Source organism: Nyctereutes procyonoides, unplaced genomic scaffold, assembly GCF_905146905.1.
Source record: "Nyctereutes procyonoides isolate TBG_1078 unplaced genomic scaffold, NYPRO_anot_genome, whole genome shotgun sequence".
In the NCBI taxonomy this organism is placed as follows: Eukaryota; Metazoa; Chordata; class Mammalia; order Carnivora; family Canidae; genus Nyctereutes; species Nyctereutes procyonoides.
The window spans coordinates 20373106-20388718 of record NW_026575133.1 but is presented as its reverse complement, the minus strand read 5'-3'; the positions used below and the strand labels follow the sequence as shown (position 1 = coordinate 20388718).

General features: G+C 45.7%; 1 long non-coding RNA gene across 1 annotated transcript; it reads right to left on the bottom strand.

Moving 5' to 3' along the window:
• Positions 1–12580: 12580 nt before the first annotated feature.
• On the bottom strand, positions 12581–13951 carry LOC129493895 (uncharacterized). The gene is made up of 2 exons (XR_008661225.1): positions 13681–13951; positions 12581–12910 (listed from the first exon to the last, which is right to left on the bottom strand). It is a non-coding gene; the product is annotated as an uncharacterized LOC129493895 (long non-coding RNA).
• Positions 13952–15613: the final 1662 nt, after the last annotated feature.

The window sequence follows — 15613 nt, the reverse complement described above, 5'->3', positions numbered from 1 at the left end:
GGGCTGTAGGCAGCGCTAAACCGCTGTGCCACCGGGGCTGCCCTAAATAAGTTTTTTAAAGTATGCAAATAGGTAAGCTCAATGAATTTCACAAATGGATCCAGATGTAGAATGTTACCGACACCCCAGGTAGCCCCCCCCCCATAACAAAAACATAAAGTCCATTATTAAATAAAATCCCAGGTTAGAAACTCTCTCATTCAGTGCTGGCTCGTGAGCAATGAGTCTGCATTACCCCTCAGTCTCAGAGGGCTATGTTCCACTTTCTCATCAGTAAATATTTCTCCTATTGAATGAACAGAAACAGAAGTTGAACTTCCCCGAAGAGAGATCCTGACTAGAATGTGTCCATGGGTTTGGTTACAACAAGCATGTTAGATACATGGCACCTAGCACACATGGTGACGGCACCGAGTCACAAAGCCACTCATGCTGCCCTCCCCATGCCTGGATCTGCCCCTGCTGGGAGGCGTGTGATAACACCTGAACATGGCCCTTGAACCAGCTCTGCTTTAGGTTTCTCGTCCGCAAAATGAAGATAATATTCTTGCCGTGACCAAAGAGGAAGATGTGGCCAAGGTGGTCTGTAAACACAAAGTTCTACGGAAAGACATTGCCCATTCCTCTCTGAGTTCTGCCTCTATGGCCATCCCCCCACAAGTGCTCCATCTCTGTTGGTACCCCAGACTCCCAGGAAGGAGGAGACACCGCCACCCCCCATCCCAGAGCTGAAGAAACAGCCGGTTGATGGAGCCAAGGGCTTGTTATTTTCCCATTCTCAACTGGATCCGAGTCCTGACCCCTTCGGCCCGTGTTGCAGCAGCCCTCCCCCGGATTTCTGGAACACTCGGGCTTGATTCCATCTTTCACTTTTGCGCAGCCTTTCTCCCTCCTGTTCTCCCTCCTCGTACTGTGCCTGCCCATATATATTTAGATCTTTTAACCCTGCTCCATTAATCATTCGTGCAAGTCGAGTCCCTGAAAATGTTTCCCCTGAATTCCTTCCAAACTGTATCTAAAATACTTACCTTGCAGTAAATGTATCATCCAGGGTGTCCCGGCTGCCTCCATTACCAGGAGGAAGACAGTAGGGACACTGCAAGGAGCAGAAAAGGTGGGGCCCTGGCACTCTGTGTAGAGTCCTCTGTGTCCCCCCGGCCCCCTGCCCAGCTTCTTTTTCTAAAGATGCTGACACAGCATTGAAGGCCTAGCGTGTAATTTATTCCCAGTCTTCACCGTAGCGGTATATTCTGGTGATGAAGGGTTTGGACTGTAGCATCTGAGAGCCTGGGTTCATATCCTGGCAGCTTCATCATGTCTCTGCCTTGGGATCTTGGCCAAGTCACTTAATTTTCTGAGCCTCCACATCCTCAGCTACAAAATGGGGATGATGAGCATTGATTGACCTCCCTGGGCAGTTATGAGAAGTAAAAGGGCTAAAGCCTACGCAGTTCTCAGCATGGTGCCTGGTACTTGGTAAGTGCTTGGTAGACGTGAGCTGTGGTGGCTGTATTTCCTGCGGCCTACCCCGTATCCATTCTTTTTGTTGTCATTATTAGCAGAGCCCTGGTTTTATGCCAGGTGCCAATACACCTCAATTTAAAAAATACTGATGCTAGCTTTTTCTGGCTTTCCTTGAAGCCAGATAGTCATGTGACTTGGTTCTTTTTTTTTTTTTAAGATTTTATTTATTTATTCATGAGAGACACAGAGAGAGGCAGAGACACAGGCAGAGGGACAAGGAGGCTCCCTGCGGGAAACCCAATGTGGAACTCAATCCCAGGACCCCAGGATCGTGCCCTGAGCCAAAGGCAGACGCTCAATCACTGAGTCACCCAGGTGCTCCACATGATGTGGTTCTTGCCAGGGAGACAGCCACTGGAATCCCAGCTGGTGCTCCCAGGAAAGGTTTTTAAAGGGAACAGATAGAATTGGTGTGTGCCTATCTGCCTTTCTCCCCTTCCTTCTTTTTCTTGTTTAGAGTACGAATGTGATGCCTGGCGCTTCAGCAGCCATGTTTTGACTAGGAGCCAAATTTGAGAATGGCAACCATGAGTTTGGAATGATAGAATAGGAAGAGGAAAGGAGCCTGGGTCTCTTCTCCCAGATAATGCCACGGAGCTGCCACATTAGCCCTGCAGTGCCTGCCTATGGACTTTGTTACCAAATCAATGAATAAATAAATAACCCCCAATCTCCTTAAGCCCTTATTTGTCAGGTTCTCATTACTAGCAGCCATACACTATTCCTAGCTGCTGCAAGCGTTAAGCTCCTTCAGATGAGGGGGTAATTCCAGTTAGAGCCTGATGGGTAGTTGTCAACTGTGTGCTGCAGAAGCCAGGGGTTCTACAGAGTGATGCCCTCTCAGACCCAAGACTGGGCAGGGGGTAGGGGGCGGTATGGTACCATGCTGCTTCTCCCTACCCCATCTTTTTTTCCAACTTTCTTTTAATATATTATAGGGAGAGAAGTGGCCTAGTTCATTTTTGTGTAAAGGACCAATTCCAGGGCAAAAAGTAATAATAATAATAAAGAGTTTGGAAACCTCTGTTCCCATCCAACCCCTTCATTTTACAGATGAGTGATCTGAGGCTCCAAAAGTGAGGTCATTTGCCCAGTCAAGCTCAGCCAAGCAAAGCCAAGAGGAGAACCTAAGTTTTCTGCTCTTTCCGGGGCCCCTGCCAAGGGCTGGACCTGCCATAAAAAACCCAAAACAAAACAAAAGGCAGATTCGAAGAGTTTACAACCACTCACAAAGCCCCCACCGCCTGAGCCCTGATGGGCTGCCCACTCTGGGGGGAATGGACAGACCAGCCAGTTAAAACTGGTGAAGGCTGGGAATGCCCTTTCAGGACCTTGGGCAGCCAGTCTGCCCTCCTGCGGAGACAAAATTGGACCCGGTTCCTCTTCCCTCTCCACAGAAGTTTGTTTATTTTCTTTTTTTTTTTTATAAATTAATTTTTATTGGTGTTCAATTTACCAACATACAGAATAACACCCAGTGCTCATCCCGTCAAGTGTCCCCCTCAGTGCCCGTCACCCATTCACCCCCACCCCCCGCCCTCCTCCCCCTCCACCACCCCTAGTTCATTTCCCAGAGTTAGAAGTCTTTATGTTCTGTCTCCCTTTCTGATACTTCTCACACATTTCTTCTCCCTTCCCTTATATTCCCTTTCACTATTATTCATATTCCCCAAATGAATGAGAACATACACTGTTTGTCCTTCTCCGGTTACTGTGGCCAAGTTCAAAAAGGGTGTTGCCTGAGTTCTCCTCTGGGATTTTGATGGAATCTTGTCTCACATTTAGATCTTTCACCTATTTTGAGTTTATCTTTGTGTATGGTGCAAGAGAGTGGTCCAGTTTCATTCTTCTGCATGTGGATGTCCAATTTTCCCAGCACCATTTATTGAAGAGACTGTCTTTCTTCCAGTGGATCGTCTTTCCTCCTTTATCGTATATTAGTTGACCATAAAGTTCAGGGTCCACTTCTGGGTTCTCTGGTGTCTGTTCCATTGATCTATGTGTCTGTTTTGTGCCAGTACCACACTGTCTTGATGACCACAGCTTTGTAGTACAACCTGAAATCTGGCATTGTGATGCCCCCAGATATGGTTTTCTTTTTTAAAATTCCCCTGGCTGTTCGGGGTCTTTTCTGATTCCACACAAATCTTAAAATAACTTGTTCTAAGTCTCTGAAGAAAGTCCATGGTATTTTGATAGGGATTGCATTATATGTGTAAATTGCCCTGGGTAACATTGACATTTTCACAATATTAATTCTGCCAATCCATGAGCATGGAATATTTTTCCATCTCTTTGTGTCTTCCTCAATTTCTTTCAGAAGTGTTCTATAGTTTTTAGGGTATATTTTGAGAACCATTTGAATGGTAAATGGTTCTCCAACCTTTTATTTTCAGGTTGTAGGTGTCCTTCTGTCTAAAATGAGTCTCTTGTAGACAGCAAATAGATGGGTCCTGCTTTTTTATCCAGTCTGAAACCCTGCGCCTTTTGATGGGGTCATTAAGCCCGTTCACGTTCAGAGTTACTATTGACAGATATGAGTTTAGTGTCATCATGATATCTATTTAGTCCTTGTTTTTGTGGATTGTTCCACTGAACTTCTTCTTAAAGGGGAAATTTAAGAGTCCCCCTTAAAATTTCTTGCAGAGCTGGTTTGGAGGTCACATATTCTTTCAGTTCCTGCCTGTCTTGGAAGCTCTTTATCTCTCCTTCCATTTTGAATGAGAGCCTTGCTGTTTATTTTCTTAAAAGCACCCCCACACTAGATGTGTGGAGCAAAGGGGGTGAATGGATGGTGTGAAATTCTCAGGACTTGGGGTTCTTTGTCCCATTCTTGCAGTTTTCCTTTTCACAATGCTAGCTTAATCAACTCCAGATCAATGACTGTGAAGTTGCAGCTGGAACCACCTCCTCATTCAAGGTCAACCCAGTTCTACAGCTGGGTTAACTGTGGGAGGGCGGGGAGAGAGAGCATTTATCATGGAGCCCATAAAATAAGTGTTTAGAGGCCCCATCATTTGGTTTGCCATTTGGGCACACTTGAGTGGAATAACCAGATGTAAAAACAATTCAAAATATCTCATTCTAGGACTTGAACTAGAAACTCTTTTTCTCATCCTTTCATCTGATCTCTCCTTCCATCTACCCACCCAAGAAATATTTATTGAGCACCTCCTCATGCATCTAGCACCAGTTCAGAGGAAAACAGGGGGGTGACTGAAAATTAGCCAAGTATATAAACAAGTATACAAAGAGCCTCTGGAGCAGCCCAGAGGAGGCCCCCTGCACCGCCTCCAGGGGTAGACAGGACAATGCAGCCCCACCCCCAGCCCCAATTTATTGGATGTTTGCTTGTTACTAAGTGCCCAGCGTTCAGTGCTCAACACTGGATTCTCTTGCTTAACTCTTTTTGGAAACAAGCTTTCTTCTGTCCCTCAAGTTCCAGGCACCCAGTGGCAGAGAGGAGCCCCACAAGCTCTCAGGGAAATCCTCATTATCAGAGAGAGCTCAGCAGCACTTCCCTGGGCAAGACCCAAGGCTGCTTAAAGACTCTTATTTGTAAACTGGGAAGATTTCAGAACAGCTGTAGAGCCAAAAGAAATCAGCACGATTCGATCTTTCATAAACTCATTTGGCAACTATTCTAAAAGACAGTGGAGGGGAACCAGAATTGACATTCTCCTTAGAATTAGAGACCTAAATTCAAATACTCCTTCAACCACCCCTGCCTCCCTTCGCAAAGCCCTTCACTTACTGAGCTTCATTTTCCTAGTGATAACACTATTCCACTCGTGGAATTGTTAGGAGGATTAAAAAAACAAAAAAACAAAACAAAAAAAACAACCCTGATGCTCAGCACATTTCTGGCATAGAGCAGGGGCTCCATGGACAATGACTGAATCTGCCTTGGGGCACGGTGGCTTAGGCCAGAGGCACTGAGGGTCTGCCCTGAGGGTAGGCACTAAGGATGGAAACAATGGCTGTGAAAGACAGTGAAGTGCTAAGATTGGTGGGACTTGGCCAAGTACCCAGATAGAGCAGGAACAACCATCGCAAGGGGAAGGAACTAGGAAAAGCTTGGGAGACTTTCTGGGGTGGTGCCATTAATAAAGACTGGGACACCAGAGAGGCTTAGCTCGGGGGTGCCGGTGGGCCAACTAGGTAGACATCGGTAGGCATCTGGCTACTGGGGACGGTAGAAATTATCCACGTGGTGGTGGGGTCGAAGCAGTGGGTGTGGGTCATCTCTTGGAGGAGACATCTCCCATTTTTCACTAACCAGCATATACACACACACATCACTTTGAAGAACTGCTCCTCCTCCTCTCCCATCATGGGCATCTGGCAGGACCACCATCACTGCGCTCTGCGCCACCATGGACAAGAGTAGACAACAGGCCTGGGTCTATTTGATCCTGGCACACAGCTGCATGACTGTGCCCATGTTGAGTGTTCAACCCAACACAGGGTGCTCAGAGTCCTTCCTCAGGACTTTTAATTTGGAATTAGAGAAGAGCTTTGTCTTTGGGTCCCAAGTAGGAAGAAGTTGAGAGCTGCCAGGTGCCATCTTCTGTGGTATGTGAGGACAGCTAATGTGCTGGAGAGAATAAGCCAAGCAGAAGCCAGCAGAATCGAGGAATCGAGAGAGGGAAAATCCTGACCACAATGTGTTCCTAATTCCAGCCCCCCAAACCTCCAGAGCTGCTGTGCTTCCTTCAGTTCTTTGAGCTACTCCAGGCTTGGAAGTTGTGCAATTCCCTGTTCATTCAACTAACCTTAAATTAGGTTTCTGTTTCTTGCAACCCAAAGAGCCTTGGTTAATTTGGCTCTCAAAGACAGAAAGACCACATAGCTGTGTCTTTTAACACACTTTACCACTCATAGACCCATTTGCGAAGCTGACGAAAGATATGATGTGTGTAAAGTGTTGTCTATGGTCTTAGGGAGGGCCCATCCAGGAGCCTGCCCAGGACTACTAGAACCCCTGGGATGGAGGAAACAGCAGAGAGCCTAGGACTGAACACTGGAGAGCAGATCCTTTCAGAAGACAAGGAGAGACTAGGGCCAGAGGAGAAGAAGCAAGTGCACAGAGGCAGAAGGAGAACCGAGAAGGAATATCGTGATGGAATCCAAGGATGAAATGCCCTGAGGACAGATACCACCAGAGACTCACTGAGGTCGAGAAAGGCTGTGGAATTTTGGGGGCTGCATCATGAAAGCCTAGGGGAGCTCTGCAAGTGAAGCATGGGGCAGGTCCATGGAAGCCAGGCCACAAGGTGTTTAAGTGTGAGTGAACCTTGAAAACATGATGCTGAGTGAAAGAAGCCAGACACGAAAGGTCACATAGCCTGTGATTACATCTACATGAAATGTCCAGGGTAGAATCAGTAAATCCATATAGATAGAAAGTAGTTTTGTGGTTGACAGAGCCTGAAGAATGGGGGAATGGGGTGTGACTGCTAATTGGTATGGGCTTCCTTTTTAGGGTAATGACAGTATTCTGGAGTAATATAGCGTTGCTGGTTGCATATCTAATGAATACACAAAAAAACTGCTAAATTATACTCTTATTTATCTTTTAGAGAGAATGAGAGTGTATGAGCAGTGCAGGGATAGGCAGAGGCAGGAAGGGAGAGAATCCTAGGTAGGCTCCACGCCCAGCACAGAGCCTGACATGGGGTTCAATCTCACAACCCTGAGATCATGACCTGAGCCAAAATCAAGAGGTGGATGCCTAACCAACTGAGCCACCCAGAAGCCCTAAATTATATACTTTAAAAGAGTGAATATTATGGTAAGTGAATAATACATCAAATTTTTTTTAAAAGAGCAGCTAATGAGGGACAGGAAGTAATGAGAATAGACCCTCCTTTGAGGAGTTTAGCATGGAATCCAACAGGAGGACTGGGTAGCATTTGGAGGCAAGTGACAAGTTCAATGAAATGATTTTTTAGGATGAGAAACCCTGACCTTAGAACATGGGTGTGAAGAGCAAAATAATGGCCCCCAAAGATGTTTCTGTCCTAAATTCCTGGAAACTCTGACTGCCCCCTTACATGGCAAAGGGGAATTAAGGTTAATGACAGAATTAAGGCTGTCAGTCAGCTGACGTTAAAATAGTGAAATTATCCTGGATTATCTGGTGGGTTCGACGTAATCCCAAGGGTACTTAAAAGTAAAGGGAAGCAGAACAGTCAGTGTCACAGTGATGTGAGGACTCAACTGGCCATTGCTGGCTTTATAATGAACAAAGGAAGCCATAAACCAAGGAATGGGAGCGGCCTCTAGAAGCCAGAGAAGACAAGGAAATTATTTTCCCCTCCAGAAGGGAAAGTCACCGGCTGACACCTTGACTTTGGCCCAGTGGGACCTATGTTGGACTTTTGACCTATAGAATTCTAGAATAAATTTGTGTTCTTGTAAGCTATTGAGTTTTCAGTAATTTGTTACAACAGCCATTGGGGGTATTCTAAAGGTGGGGTGACTAAAAGTGGAGAGGGAACTGAGTAGATGTGAGATGGTAGGGAGATAAGAGGAACGCTGGCCAAGAACCAACTAGTATGTGAAACCACAAACTGCCACTAAATGAACTGCAGAGCCTGGGACAAATCATTATTTTTCTTTCTAGGCCTCAGTTTTCCCATCTGTGAAATGAGACTATTGGAGTGGATGGCCCCTGATACTCTGACTCCATAGGCAGGGCCCTGGGCTTTGCAGCTGCAGTCATTGGGCAGCTCACACCGTGTCTCTCTGCCCTGGGTCTCATAAGGGAGACTGATCTTATCTTCGGTTTTACACTGAGGTTTGTCAGGAAGGCTGTCCTGCCAAAGGATGGTGACAAAGGAAGTTCAGCTGTCTTCCACCAAAGCAGGAGAGTTGAGGGGATCTGGGACACTCCACCACCAGTACCACAAAATATATCCCCCCAAGCCCTTGAAACAACCCCCTTTGAGTTTAGGCGTGGGAAACAACTACTTGGTAAGAGCACTACCACTCTCTACCCTCTCCCCATTGGCAGACCCCACTAACGAGTTTGCACCTCAGAATCCTCCTCAACACAGTGCCTCATGTTGCCACTACCAATTGAGCAGAGCTGGCAGGTGAGGTGATAAGTGTATGGAGGCCTTGGGTTGAGGTATCGCTGATGCTAGCATCCTTTTTGAAAACGTGGAAACCTTTTTGGGATTAGATAAGACCTTAAAATGGCTTCAAATCATAAACAGCAACCTGCAGGGTAATTAGTTCATCAAGATTCTGATTAAGATTCCTGGTGGCAAGCAATAAAAATCAACTCTGGCCAACTAAAGAGAAAACACCAAACCTGAAGGTACTGGGTTGTTCGCAAAATTGAACAAGAGGCAGAGAAAAGAGGCGAGACCACAGACGTTAACAGTGACAACACAGTCATATTTGTGCCACAGAAGCTTGATTGAGGCGCTACCAGCACAGTTGGTGCCATTGGGTATTCCTCACCATGGCCACTGTGTTGGCAACTCCGCTGCCAGCCTCAATAACCTCTACCTGAGCCCATGTCTTTGGATCACACTCCAAGTCCCAAGTCCCAGGGGAGAAAGCCAGTTGCTTGAGCACAGGTTAGGTGCTGCCTCCGGTAGGTGAGAACAGAGGGAAGGCCTCTGCCCAAGGATTTGGGGGCCCTGCCTCCCAACCTACCCCACACTCTGGAAGAATGCCCCTAGTACCAAGCAGTTTCACCTACTAAATCCCTTTCAAAGGGTCTAAAATTTTCTGCATTCAGATAATTTACCATGGAATGTTCCTGCTAGTAAAGACTTGATGTCAGCAGTTCAGCTCCTGTTTCAGAAACTCAAGTGGCTGCTTAGCATCAGAGCTGGGACTAGAACACTGACCTCCCAGCCCCCCCAACTCCAAGTGGTCTTTCTGCCCCACTGCACTCTCCTCCAGCCCGCCACGGGTCTAGTCCAGAAGGTGGGCATTGCCATGGCGACAGGAGGTCACAGCTCTTCCAAGCTTGGATTAAGTTCTTGAGGGGTCCTAACTCTTTAAGAAGGGATGAGCAGTAGCTCTATATAATTTAATCTTAACTTTGTAAACACAACTTTCAGGTGAATGCATTTATAATTCAGTGAAACACCACATTTCCGGTTTCTGCATGCTTCTGTATATTTCTTCTGAGAAAATGATTGCTCCAGGGACAAGTTCCTAAACACCACAGCAAGGACCTCTGGGAAGCAGGACAACAGGATGCATAGTGCCGGCGGTGAGAGGAGGAAGAGGAAAGACAGACAGGGAGGAAGCTGGCACTTCCAGTGACTTCATTATTTTTCATCAAGTGGCAGCACTGCATCTTGGTTGGACAGGGCAATTAACAGCTCCCCAAGTTCCTAATGAGCACTGTTCCCAGGATGAGAGCTTCCTGCAGAGTTTCCCAAGGGAATTTATTCCTGGAAGCTAACTTCTCAAAAGTGGCCTCCTCTGGGTGCACCTGGGTCCGGGGCTACTGGATTTGGCCAATTGGTTAGAAACAGGAATTCTGGGGCCAGAGCCACCATGGAAGTTTTGTGAGGGAAGATCAGTAGCACAGCTCAGCCCTGACTCCAGCACTCAATTGTGCCCAACAAGGACACTTAACCCTTCCCTAGGAGCTTATGGGTCCTGCTTTCTTACAAGCCTCTTCTGAGACCCTTTTTTCCACAGGGGTCCACCATGCTTTGTACCTTAGCTTACTTGGGCATGGACACAGCCCCCAAAGGAGAGTTTATGGTTGGCCAGGAGCCAAAGTTTTGCCCTAGAGCAGAACCTAACCAACCAGACTCTCTCCTGGGGAACTTGAACTCGAGACTTACAAAGAATTTGTTACTAACTATTAGCAAGAATAGTAGAACTTGAAGCTCAGAGACACTGAGTCTCTGAGGGAAAGAGGAAGGCTCTTGTAGCGTGGCTGCTTGAAAGAATGCAGAGAACAATATGCCCTGTGATTTGAGATCATCGGAATTCCAGATCTCTGTGACCCAAAAGATCCTCATTCACACACCCAAACACATGGTCACATAGCCAAGTGGACAATGAAACATTTTTATCCAACTGACTCAAGCCTAAAGGAGTCCACTTTTGCCTCACACTGAGAAGACATGTGGGATTCAGCCAAGTTTTAAAAATAACTTCAGTCCTAATCTTAGTTTGTTAGTGAAACATGGACAGGGTTAAAATCTAGGAGCAATTGGTTCCTTAACAAGGAAAAATATTCTCAGTGGAACATAATCCTCTAAAACCCCAAAATCTAGCCTTTAATAGCCATTAGCCATCTAGAAACAATGGAAAATGGTGGAAGGCCTTTGGTTCAGTGGAAAGCACTGACCATAGGTAAATTATGGAGGTTCCCAGGGCCACAGTCATCTGATCTGTAAGCTAAAGCGTGGCCTGCAAAGTATGGGCTGACCCTTATGCCTCTTCAGCTCACCACTCACCTTCTATGAACAGCTCTAGCCATACCCAACGCTTCCATGGTACTGTTCCATGCCTCCATGCAAAGAGTACCTCTATTTAAAATGCCTTCCCAAGACTTATTTGTGTAGCAAACTCTATTCCAACCTTCAATACTGTAGGAACTAAATCCTTTGGGTTGTAGGATATGAAAGCTGACACCGAATGATTAGAAGGCTCTGGGATGCCTTGCAGATTTAAAAAAAAAATAGTTTAACTACCATATTTCAATATGCACAGTGATAAGAAAGCTCATGAATTGAGTAGTGTCACTCTAAAGAAGTGGTTCTCAACTGGGAGTGATTTTTGCCCCCCAGGGGACAGTTGGCAATGTCTGGGAATATTTTTGTTTGTCATGACTGGGATATGGGGTGTTAGAGGCATCTACTGGATGGAGCCAGGGCTGGTGCTAACTACCTTACGAGCCACAGGACAACTCCTCTCACTTCAGCAAAAAAATCAATCAGCCCAAAATGCCAATGGTGTCAAGATCGAGAAACTGTGCTCTAGAGGAATGCTATCAGCATGATTCAGTTCCAATGATGCCCTGCCTGTAAGAATCTCCACTCTAGTGTTCAGTTTACTGTGAGAGGGAACCTGATTGGCTCACCTTGAGAACTTGTATACCCCTGGATCTATCAACTATGGCCAGGGAAGCAGAATCACCTAATATAGACTTGGCCACTGGAGACCCTTCTCTCTGTATTGGGAATGTTCCCAGAAAAAAATGACTTCTTGTAAGCTGTGCATCCCAAGAGCAACGGGACCAGAGCCCAAAAAGACATCACCCTTTGGGAAGCCTTCCTACCCTCTTTAAGAAAGAGTTACTTATCTGCACTCTTGGCTCTCACTTTATCTGGTACATGCTTAATTTCACTGAATTCTGATTAGTTTGTCCATGTCTCTCTCTCTCAAGAGACTCGGAATTCTCTATAGATTGAAACTGGAGATTCCTCATCTCTGGAAGCTCAGTGTCAATGTTCTAATTACCTGTTGCTATGTAACAAAATACCCAAAACTTAGTCACTTAACAACCATTTCACCTCATGATTTTGTGAGTCAAGAATTTAGGCAGGGCTCAGTTTAGTGATTCTTCTGTTGCACACAAGCTCAAATGGGGTAATCAGGAGTATCCAGCTGGGAATTGGGCTAGTCTAGAGGAGTCCAAGATAGCTCCTTGTATAATTGGTACCTTAGTAGGACTGCTGGAAAGCTGGGTTCAGTCTTTGTCTGGGCTCAATCTCACGCCCCTGAGACCATGATCTGAGCTGAAGCCAAGAGTCGGCTGCTTAACTGACTGAGCCACCAAGGCAGCCCAGGGTAGCCACATTTCTTATGTGGCAGACCAGGGCTCAAAAAGCAAATATTTCAAGAAGATGTAGGCTGAAACTGAATGGCTCTTAAGATCTATCATTAGAAATCCCAGAACATCATTCAGCTGGGTCCTCTGAGCCAAGCAAGTCACTAAGAACTGCCAGATTCTAAGGGAAGAGAAATGGATTCCACTTCTGGATGAGGGACAACATGCCAGAACAGAAAGGGAAGGAACTATTGGTCGTCATCCTTACAGATCATCTACCACAGTCCACACCGGTAATGACTCAATAAGCGTTTAATGGGTAAACTAATCAATGTGAAGATAGATTAACCCTCCTGAGTTCACACAGTTGATAGAATGGTTAAGTGAAAACAAAGCAAATGAAAAATGCTTTTGAAACTATCAAGTGCTATCAAGATGTAAGGGGGTTCCTGTTGGGAGAAATAGTGCCAAGCTCAGTCCAGTTTTTAAGTGGATGTTTGCAGGGTTCCCTCTGGGCTCTCTTTTCTTTCATTGCAGAGATTCATGATGGCCATTACTAATCGATCTCTGTTCTTTTCTGCTGGCATTGCACATGGTCTCAGAATCATTCTCCACACAGCACTCCTGTCATCCAGCACAAATTGGTCAGAATTGACGTAGACATCAAAAACCTCTTTGCTCTCTTGCCTAAATTCGTATTGCTAAGCCATCCCCCAAAACCCAGGTCCTTAGTTTCTTAAACCATATACACAAATTGCTTCCTTATTTTTTTTAAAAGAGAAAAATATAAAGTTTAAACCCTGAGGAAGATGAAATGACAAACACCGTCACCCTCCAAAATTGGATTTATAATGGAAATACAACTGATTATGGTACTGAGCTATGCCATTACAAATTATTTTTTAAAAATAACTGCATGCAAGAATAGTCATATGACATCTCATAAAGGAGAAAATCTGTTTACCTTGACATATTTTCCTCTGTGAAAACTCCATTTTAAGGTGAGGCAAGCCAAAACTTGTATATCTAGATGAAAGCAAGCCTTGCTGGCTGGCCACCATCTGCTTCCATCCTCCTCACCCACCCAGATTCCCCTAACACCCACTCTACTGACTACTCAGCTGTTTAGGGAATTTGGAAAATACGTTTTGACTCTTTAACTAAAGACCTTAAGGGAAACCGAGAAAACAACACCATACAACCTCTAGCTCTAGTGTGACTTTCTGCCATTTAATCATACCTTTGACAGGGTGCATAGCCCTGAAATCTTTCTCTTCCTTTCTCAGCCTCTAGGCTCCCACCACTGTCCTCAGGCAAGAAAACAGGCCTGAAAACAAGTAAGAGAAGTTGGAGGGCCACCTACGTGTCTCAGGACTCTGAGCCCATTTACTTACCTGTATAATAGGAACAATCAAAGCATCCTTGAGAGACCAAGAGAGTTCAAAGGCAGTGGTGGATGGGAACCTGGGGGTTCTCTTTTCAGCTATGCCAGGAACTACCAGCAAAATATGGAACAGAACAATCAGACAGTTAGCTTTCCAAATGTCAGCTTCCCAGCTTCCTCAAATGTGGGCAATTCCAGGATGTGTAGCTATCCTTCCAGGTGGCAGGAATCAGGCCCTACTGACTGGGGCATTGCTTCATGGAGCCATGTTCTATACTCTCTTCTTAGAAACAACCCAAGTAGAGTAATAGCAAACCCTACGAGTACTGTGCTATACACCAGCTCCTACACCCAGTGTTTACAAGCAAGTCTGTGAAGTAGGTGTTATTGTTCTCATGTTACAGACGAGCAAATGGGGGCACAGAGTGGTAAGTAGCTCACTCAGCATTTCCCAGCTAGTAAATGGCAAAGTCTGGCTCCAGTAGCTTTAACCTCTAGGCTATGCCAGCTTTCCAGAAGATGCAGATGGTTCGAAAGAAGATAGGGCCAAGCAGGTCAGCTGCAAAGAGTTTCTCCTTCCACTTCTTATGCCTCACAAGTAGCATTTTCAGCTTTACACCACAAGGCAAATAAACAAACCAGAGCTGCGTGTAAAAACGTGGGCAATTCTCATGTTTGGTGTCAAGCATTGTGTTAAGCAAAAAAAAGCAGAAGGATGATACACTATGATTTCATTTATATAAAGTTTTAAAACATACAGAAGGTGACATATTATCTGGAGATGAGATATGATCTAGAGATTTGTACATATACAGCAACCGCACCAAGACGTTCCCTGGAATGAGAAACCTTGCTTTCAAGATTCACCTTGGGGACAGGTGCCTCCTGGGTCGATACCCAAAAGCCTTCACATATATCTGCTATTTTGAAAATTGAGTTCAATGGTGGTAGCATGAATGTCCAGTAAACTTCTGTGCCTTTATGGATGTCTGAAATATTCCCTGATTTAAAAAAAAAATTTTTTTTCTACCTTAGAATACTGACATCTCAATGTGGACATCCGGTTCATCTGTTGCCCTTTAGTTTATATCTGCTTCTACCTCTTTACATTAATTATCAGATGGCCCGAGTTCTTCTAATAATGCCAGTGTAATATTAGCAGCTCACATTCTGGGGAAGCTTAGTATGAACCAGCACTTATATAAAAACACCAACTCACTTAGATTCAAAGGAACTCTAAGGTGGGGACTGTTAGCTCCTTTTTGCAGATGCAGGAACTCAGGTTTAAAAGGAGCTGGGGACTTTCTGTGGTTCCTCAGCTACTATGTGGCAGAGCTGGGATTTGAATCTGTGTGGGTCAGACCACAGGGTCTAAATTTGAGCAAAAGTCAGGTGCCAGGGGAGGAGCGAGACAAACAGGAAGGATGACACGGCCCCGACCTCGAGGGGCCTCTGCTCCATCGTGGATGGCTTGTGCCCTCATTCTTCCAGTTGCTGGGAGTGCTGCCGGCTGAGCTCTCAGCTGAGTCTCTCCCTAGGACTTACCCTTGGCTGAAGAAAATCCAAAGTTGCACCCTCTTCCTGGAGCAGCAGCTTCCTATGTCTGTTGACTTGGGATTATAAAGGCCAGCCTTTGGCCAACTCGGAAGGGCCTCCCAATTTGGAGCTCCTGGGGGTGAGGACCTCAGCTGTGACCGCACTGCAGCTCCACTTCTCCCTCTGCCGGCTCCTGCAGCCATCACTCCCCCATGAGGTTAACCCCAAGAGCATCCCCCAGTTACTGTCTTGCACACAAATCTCCATCTCAGAACCTGAGTGAAGTAAGTCAATCGGAGAAGGACAAACAGTGTATGTTCTCATTCATTTGGGGAATATGAATAATAGTGAAGGGGAATATAAGGGAAGGGAGAAGAAATGTGTGGGAGATATCAGAAAGGGACACA